Genomic DNA, 9,474 nt, shown 5'->3' with positions numbered 1-9,474 from the left:
CCTACGTTGGTATAATGAATGTTAACTGAATGTAGTTAAGAAACCTACGCAACTCTTAATAATTTTGATTTATGAAGATTTAAACATCTAGATCATCAGGTAATGTTCAAGTTCCATCATATAACCATTCAAATCTAAAGAAGGTGGCCTATAGCATGCAATAAGGCTGTAAGACATTTCATTCAACGAAAATTCTACCTCCAGTAGTCTGGTATTAGTAAATTGGTATATGTTACTCGAATAATCGATCGATTTTCTCACATACACAACAACCCCGTCATTTTGATTGAAATGAGACTCATTATATAAAATATCAAAGTTGGGCAAACTGAAGTCAAGAACGTCCTCAATCTGCCACGTTTCCGTGAGAACAATTATATCCAAATCGTTTACATCCGCTGATTCTATGTATAGTAAAAATTCATTGAAGTTCTTTTTCAAACTTCTGATATTCATATGTAAAATATTACCTACCCCTTATTTTCAAGATACTCTCACTTAGACTCCCGCATACACCTGCCCCCCTCCTTACATCATCCTCAAAGTAATCAAAAAATTCCATAGTTATCAACAATAATAATCAATAGTAACAACAAAATAATATAATTAGTTATTCAATGAAGAACAATTATAGGTAGTTGCTCCTTGAAACTTTTTAATGCTATTGAAACAAACAAACATCAAGATTAAGTATTTACTACAGAATAAACACAAAAAGAACAATATTCCATACCATTGCACTTAAAAATATGAAACATATCACCCTTGTAACAAAATCGCAATATCAGTAGATGCATTTATACTTATATATTTTCCCTTGAGTTTGGTAAAAAACACTACCATTTAAAGTCCAGACGTTCTTGAATCCCAACATTTCCTTTGCTTCCATAAGTAATTTTCTTCTATACATGGTTAGATCTTCTGTAATGAACATCTTCAATCCCTTCAGCTTGTAACTGTTTTTCATAAGTTTTATTTTGATATCATTTTTCGCAAGTTTAATGATTATAGTTTTTGGTTTCGAGTTGAAACCGGATGATATTCCAACTCTGAAACACGATAACATTTCCTCAGCAGTCAAATCAATCTGTAGGTTGGACTTGATCAATTGAATTACACCATTTTTCAAGTCATCGAATTCTTCAGAGACTCCGTGTATACAAATATTATTTCTTCTTCGATCTTGTTGTAAACGATCATTGAATATTTCCATTTTCTTAATTTTTTTCAGAATTATCTCTTTCAACCTGTTGCAAATCCATAATAATACGCTCCTGAGATTTCAATATTTCATTCAATGTTGTTATTTTTTCTCCATCTGTTCCAGTTTTTGCTCCACCTTCATTGTTATCGACTTAGTTATTCTGTCTACGAATTCTTTATTTGAAAACAATTCATTAATTGTGTCTTTCACAATACATTGCAGATCTGGCTTATTTCTGGTATTAGCCATAATATGTTCGATATATATTTCAACTCGAAAAACTTCTCTAGATGAATGTAAACAATCTTTCTAACTGCGGAGCAACTCGGATCGTGCCTACTCATATGACTTCATGCGCAAGTTTCGAATAACGAATAACGAATATAACGATTTTTAAAGGCAAATTCAATTTTTCCCAAATTTCGATTCCAAATTTCCTCAAAACTGGGAGCTCTACGAAGAATCGGTGAGCGGTGCCATAATTGACGATCTCTGATTAGCCGAATTCCTATCTTACCTGAAAAATTTTTTGTCCGAAAATTTTCGTAAAATTTTCCATACCCCACCCTTAGAAAATTTGAAAAAAATAAAAGTTCCTTCATGGAAATATTGTATCATTTTATTAATCGATTCGACTATGTAGATCCCGAAAATGCTTGCGGTTGGCGATCATTACATTATTTCATAAATTATAGGCAAAAATCTAAAATTTTCAAAGAAAAAATTGATAATTTTCCCGAAGCTGCCACTTCTTCTGGACGTGGGCTACGCACTTGAAATCTCACTATGTTTTAGAGAGGAACTTGAAGTTTGAAAAACGTTCTTATTTGAGGGGTCTGTGACGAATAATTCAGGAGATATAACGATTTTTAAAGGCAAATTCAATTTTTCCCAAATTTCGAGTTCAAATTTCCTCAAAACCGGGAGCTCTACGAAGAATCGGTGAGCGATGCCATAATTGACGATCTCTGATTAGCCGAATTCCGATCTTACCTGAAAAATTTTTTGTCCGAAAATTTTCGTAAAATTTTCCATACCCCACCCTTAGAAAATTTGCTAAAAAATAAAAGTTCCTTCATGGGAATATTGTATCATTTTATTGATCGATTCGACTATGTAGATTACGAAAATGCTTGCGGTTGGGCGATCATTACATTATTTCATAAATTATAGGCAAAAATATGAAACTTTCAAAGAAAAAATTGATAATTTTCCCGAAGCTGCCACTTCTTCTGGCCATGGGCTACGCACTTGAAACTCCACTATGTTTTAGAGCGGAACTTGAAGTTTGAAAACGTTTTTATTTGAGGGATCTGTGACGAATAATTCAGGAGATATAACGATTTTTAGAGGCAAATTCAATTTTTTCCCAAATTTCGAGTTCAAATTCCCCCAAAACCGGGAGCTCTACGAAGAATCGGTGAGCGATGCCATAATTAACGATCTCTGATTAGCCGAATTTCGATCTCACCTGAAAAATTTTTTGTCCAAAAATTTTCGTAAAATTTTCTATACCTGACCCTTAAAAATTTTTTGAAAAATAAAAGTTCTTTCATGGGAATATTGTGTCATTTTATTGATTGATTCGACTATGTAGATTACGAAAATGCTTGCAGTTGTGCGGTCAGTACATTATTTCATAAATTATAGGCAAAAATATGAAACTTTCAAAGAAAAAATTGATAATTTTCTCGAAGCTGCCACTTCTTCTGGCCATGAGCTACGCACTTGAAACTCCACTATGTTTTAGAGCGGAACTTGAAGTTTGAAAACGTTTTTATTTGAGGGATCTGTGACGAATATTTCAGGAGATATAACGATTTTTAGAGGCAAATTCAATTTTTTCCCAAATTTCGAGTTCAAATTCCCCCAAAACCGGGAGCTCTACGAAGAATCGGTGAGCGATGCCATAATTTACGATCTCTGATTAGCCGAATTTCGATCTCACCTGAAAAATTTTTTGTCCAAAAATTTTCGTAAAATTTTCTATACCTGACCCTTAAAAATTTTTTGAAAAATAAAAGTTCTTTCATGTGAATATTGTGTCATTTTATTGATTGATTCGACTATGTAGATTACGAAAATGCTTGCAGTTGTGCGGCCAGTACATTATTTCATAAATTATAGGCAAAAATATGAAACTTTCAAAGAAAAAATTGATAATTTTCCCGAAGCTGCCACTTCTTCTGGCCATGGGCTACGCACTTGAAACTCCACTATGTTTTAGAGCGGAACTTGAAGTTTGAAAACGTTTTTATTTGAGGGATCTGTGACGAATAATTCAGGAGATATAACGATTTTTAGAGGCAAATTCAATTTTTTCCCAAATTTCGAGTTCAAATTCCCCCAAAACCGGGAGCTCTACGAAGAATCGGTGAGCGATGCCATAATTTACGATCTCTGATTAGCCGAATTTCGATCTCACCTGAAAAATTTTTCGTCCAAAAATTTTCGTAAAATTTTCTATACCTGACCCTTAAAAATTTTTTGAAAAATAAAAGTTCTTTCATGGGAATATTGTGTCATTTTATTGATTGATTCGACTATGTAGATTACGAAAATGCTTGCAGTTGTGCGGTCAGTACATTATTTCATAAATTATAGGCAAAAATATGAAACTTTCAAAGAAAAAATTGATAATTTTCCCGAAGCTGCCACTTCTTCTGGCCATGGGCTACGCACTTGAAACTCCACTATGTTTTAGAGCGGAACTTGAAGTTTGAAAACGTTTTTATTTGAGGGATCTGTGACGAATAATTCAGGAGATATAACGATTTTTAGAGGCAAATTCAATTTTTTCCCAAATTTCGAGTTCAAATTCCCCCAAAACCGGGAGCTCTACGAAGAATCGGTGAGCGATGCCATAATTTACGATCTCTGATTAGCCGAATTTCGATCTCACCTGAAAAATTTTTCGTCCAAAAATTTTCGTAAAATTTTCTATACCTGACCCTTAAAAATTTTTTGAAAAATAAAAGTTCTTTCATGGGAATATTGTGTCATTTTATTGATTGATTCGACTATGTAGATTACGAAAATGCTTGCAGTTGTGCGGTCAGTACATTATTTCATAAATTATAGGCAAAAATATGAAACTTTCAAAGAAAAAATTGATAATTTTCCCGAAGCTGCCACTTCTTCTGGCCATGAGCTACGCACTTGAAACTCCACTATGTTTTAGAGCGGAGCTTGAAGTTTGAAAACGTTTTTATTTGAGGGATCTGTGACGAATAATTCAGGAGATATAACGATTTTTAGAGGCAAATGCAATTTTTTCCCAAATTTCGTCTTCAAATTCCCCCAAAACCGGGAGCTCTACGAAGAATCGGTGAGCGATGCCATAATTTACGATCTCTGATTAGCCGAATTTCGATCTCACCTGAATAATTTTTCGTCCAAAAATTTTCGTAAAATTTTCTATACCTGACCCTTAAAAATTTTTTGAAAAATAAAAGTTCTTTCATGGGAATATTGTGTCATTTTATTGATTGATTCGACTATGTAGATTACGAAAATGCTTGCAGTTGTGCGGTCAGTACATTATTTCATAAATTATAGGCAAAAATATGAAACTTTCAAAGAAAAAATTGATAATTTTCCCGAAGCTGCCACTTCTTCTGGCCATGAGCTACGCACTTGAAACTCCACTATGTTTTAGAGCGGAACTTGAAGTTTGAAAGCGTTTTTATTTGAGGGATCTGTGACGAATAATTCAGGAGATATAACGATTTTTAGAGGCAAATTCAATTTTTTCCCAAATTTCGTCTTCAAATTCCCCCAAAACCGGGAGCTCTACGAAGAATCGGTGAGCGATGCCATAATTTACGATCTCTGATTAGCCGAATTTCGATCTCACCTGAAAAATTTTTTGTCCAAAAATTTTCGTAAAATTTTCTATACCTGACCCTCAAAAATTTTTTGAAAAATAAAAGTTCTTTCATGGGAATATTGTGTCATTTTATTGATTGATTCGACTATGTAGATTACGAAAATGCTTGCAGTTGTGCGGTAAGTACATTATTTCATAAATTATAGGCAAAAATATGAAACTTTCAAAGAAAAAATTGATAATTTTCCCGAAGCTGCCACTTCTTCTGGCCATTGGCTACGCACTTGAAACTCCACTAGGTTTTAGAGCGGAACTTGAAGTTTGAAAACGTTTTTATTTGAGGGATCTGTGACGAATAATTCAGGAGATATAACGATTTTAAGAGGCAAATTCAATTCTTTCCCAAATTTCGAGTTCAAATTCCCCCAAAACCGGGAGCTCTACGAAGAATCGGTGAGCGATGTCATAATTTACGATCTCTGATTAGCCGAATTTCGATCTCACCTGAAAAATTTTTTGTCCAAAAATTTTCGTAAAATTTTCTATACCTGACCCTTAAAAATTTTTTGAAAAATAAAAGTTCTTTCATGGGAATATTGTGTCATCTTATTGATTGATTCGACTATGTAGATTACGAAAATGCTTGCAGTTGTGCGGTCAGTACATTATTTCATAAATTATAGGCAAAAATATGAAACTTTGAAAGAAAAAATTGATAATTTTCCCGAAGCTGCCACTTCTTCTGGCCATGAGCTACGCACTTGAAACTCCACTATGTTTTAGAGCGGAACTTGAAGTTTGAAAACGTTTTTATTTGAGGGATCTGTGACGAATAATTCAGGAGATATAACGATTTTTAGAGGCAAATTCAATTTTTTCCCAAATTTCGAGTTCAAATTCCCCCAAAACCGGGAGCTCTACGAAGAATCGGTGAGCGATGCCATAATTTACGATCTCTGATTAGCCGAATTTCGATCTCACCTGAAAAATTTTTCGTCCAAAAATTTTCGTAAAATTTTCTATACCTGACCCTTAAAAATTTTTTGAAAAATAAAAGTTCTTTCATGGGAATATTGTGTCATTTTATTGATTGATTCGACTATGTAGATTACGAAAATGCTTGCAGTTGTGCGGTCAGTACATTATTTCATAAATTATAGGCAAAAATATGAAACTTTCAAAGAAAAAATTGATAATTTTCCCGAAGCTGCCACTTCTTCTGGCCATGAGCTACGCACTTGAAACTCCACTATGTTTTAGAGCGGAGCTTGAAGTTTGAAAACGTTTTTATTTGAGGGATCTGTGACGAATAATTCAGGAGATATAACGATTTTTAGAGGCAAATGCAATTTTTTCCCAAATTTCGTCTTCAAATTCCCCCAAAACCGGGAGCTCTACGAAGAATCGGTGAGCGATGCCATAATTTACGATCTCTGATTAGCCGAATTTCGATCTCACCTGAATAATTTTTCGTCCAAAAATTTTCGTAAAATTTTCTATACCTGACCCTTAAAAATTTTTTGAAAAATAAAAGTTCTTTCATGGGAATATTGTGTCATTTTATTGATTGATTCGACTATGTAGATTACGAAAATGCTTGCAGTTGTGCGGTCAGTACATTATTTCATAAATTATAGGCAAAAATATGAAACTTTCAAAGAAAAAATTGATAATTTTCCCGAAGCTGCCACTTCTTCTGGCCATGAGCTACGCACTTGAAACTCCACTATGTTTTAGAGCGGAACTTGAAGTTTGAAAGCGTTTTTATTTGAGGGATCTGTGACGAATAATTCAGGAGATATAACGATTTTTAGAGGCAAATTCAATTTTTTCCCAAATTTCGTCTTCAAATTCCCCCAAAACCGGGAGCTCTACGAAGAATCGGTGAGCGATGCCATAATTTACGATCTCTGATTAGCCGAATTTCGATCTCACCTGAAAAATTTTTTGTCCAAAAATTTTCGTAAAATTTTCTATACCTGACCCTCAAAAATTTTTTGAAAAATAAAAGTTCTTTCATGGGAATATTGTGTCATTTTATTGATTGATTCGACTATGTAGATTACGAAAATGCTTGCAGTTGTGCGGTTAGTACATTATTTCATAAATTATAGGCAAAAATATGAAACTTTCAAAGAAAAAATTGATAATTTTCCCGAAGCTGCCACTTCTTCTGGCCATTGGCTACGCACTTGAAACTCCACTAGGTTTTAGAGCGGAACTTGAAGTTTGAAAACGTTTTTATTTGAGGGATCTGTGACGAATAATTCAGGAGATATAACGATTTTAAGAGGCAAATTCAATTCTTTCCCAAATTTCGAGTTCAAATTCCCCCAAAACCGGGAGCTCTACGAAGAATCGGTGAGCGATGTCATAATTTACGATCTCTGATTAGCCGAATTTCGATCTCACCTGAAAAATTTTTTGTCCAAAAATTTTCGTAAAATTTTCTATACCTGACCCTTAAAAATTTTTTGAAAAATAAAAGTTCTTTCATGGGAATATTGTGTCATCTTATTGATTGATTCGACTATGTAGATTACGAAAATGCTTGCAGTTGTGCGGTCAGTACATTATTTCATAAATTATAGGCAAAAATATGAAACTTTGAAAGAAAAAATTGATAATTTTCCCGAAGCTGCCACTTCTTCTGGCCATGAGCTACGCACTTGAAACTCCACTATGTTTTAGAGCGGAACTTGAAGTTTGAAAAAGTTTTTATTTGAGGGATCTGTGACGAATAATTCAGGAGATATAACGATTTTCATATATTAGGCATTGGCCTATACTCATTCCCTCAAATTTTCATGAAGATCCATGCAGGCTAATATAGTTAGGACATATTTCGAGCACTGATTCAGACTCACCAAAATGTCCTGCATCTGCCCTGAAGGCCTGTACAATCATTCGTGAAACACCCTGTATATCAAGGAAAAAGAGAATAGTATCACAAAATTGTCTAGTTTTCATAATTACCCTACAGAAAGTGGGGAATTACTATTTATACCTACCAATACACAAAATAAGAAAATTAAATATGTCACATATCAGGACATAAAATTATTTAACCATTTACCTTCCCATATTCGATCTCTGATCTTGGAGAATTCAAGGCGAGTGTGAAAGCTTTATTGTTAAGAAATTGTTATTATACTGTTGGTGAATTTTTAAACGATACATTTGATAATTATTTGTGTTAACTTTTCTTTTTTTCTGACTTGTCTCACACATAATTTCATGTCTTATGAAATCAATGAATCTTTTATTTATTTATGGTCAGTGGTTAGCAATGAAACTTTTATGTGGATTGCCTAGGTTCGAATCCAACGTGTTCCGATGTAAACTCTAATAGGTAACTCGGGAATTATTGAAATTTTCTTGGAGATTGATTGAAATACACATTTGAAATCATCTTCCTTTCAATAAAATAAAAAATTGAACTGTTAACTTTTTTCCCAGAAGACCTATAGACCAACAAAGATAGTGTCAGCTGTGAGTAAATATCTTCTCAATTTCATGGAAGTACTTCGCTATCATTCACCTTATCGTCATTCTTTCCAGCTTCCAACTTACCAGCTTATGCGAACTTCTGTGTTGGTGTATCATTATTCAAGCGATAAATGTGTCAGGAATAGAAAATCTTACGTCTGCAGTTGTCAACGTGTTCTTAATTCAGGTTGATGTGAAATTCTTCTCGTACATCCATATCTTATGACGTGTTGTAGTTGGGGTTTACATTACGTAACTTGATATGCAAGATTGAGGAAGCTTTGAAAAGCATTTATCTTTGGATGGACGTGGTTACTTTGTGTTTCAATTATGATGTTTTTTACTTCACTTATGTGTTAAACTGGAATTTGATTCGGACATGCTATGAATATCCATTCCTTTCAAATCAACCTGCTTAGAAAGCCTTTTCTGTAATTTTATTTCAGTGAAAGTATATTATGAACTCATTTTCGTGGCAATTTCAAAAACGTCTTCATTGTACAGAAGGTTCTTGGAGTACCTAATAATCGAAATTACCACTATCTTTATCGAATTGACTTTGATCTCTAAAGATAATCTGGTGGTTGAATTTAATAACGAGTATTGACACAAGTGCAATTGCATTTTTTATGTATATAACATTACACCTTCAGTTGTTTGGTAAAATTTAGGTTTTCGTCGATTCGAAAATTCTTATCAGGTACTGAGTTGCTGGAAATTTGAATGTTTCCATTTATGATTTGAATTATCTCTAATTTATCAATATTTAAACAGATGAAGTTCAGATTGTTCTATTTGAAGAAGACACGATCAATTGATATTATTCTACTCTCATTACTTAGTGATATAACTAGCACACAAAACAATGACCCCAAAATAATTATTTTTAAGTTACGAAAAACCAATGTAAGCATGAAATTGTTGAAGTATACTCCAAAAAATATCACGAATC

Source organism: Harmonia axyridis, chromosome X (assembly GCF_914767665.1).
Source record: "Harmonia axyridis chromosome X, icHarAxyr1.1, whole genome shotgun sequence".
Lineage (NCBI taxonomy): Eukaryota > Metazoa > Arthropoda > Insecta > Coleoptera > Coccinellidae > Harmonia > Harmonia axyridis.
The sequence above is the reverse complement of the archived record's forward strand: the minus strand, read 5'-3'. Positions refer to the sequence as shown.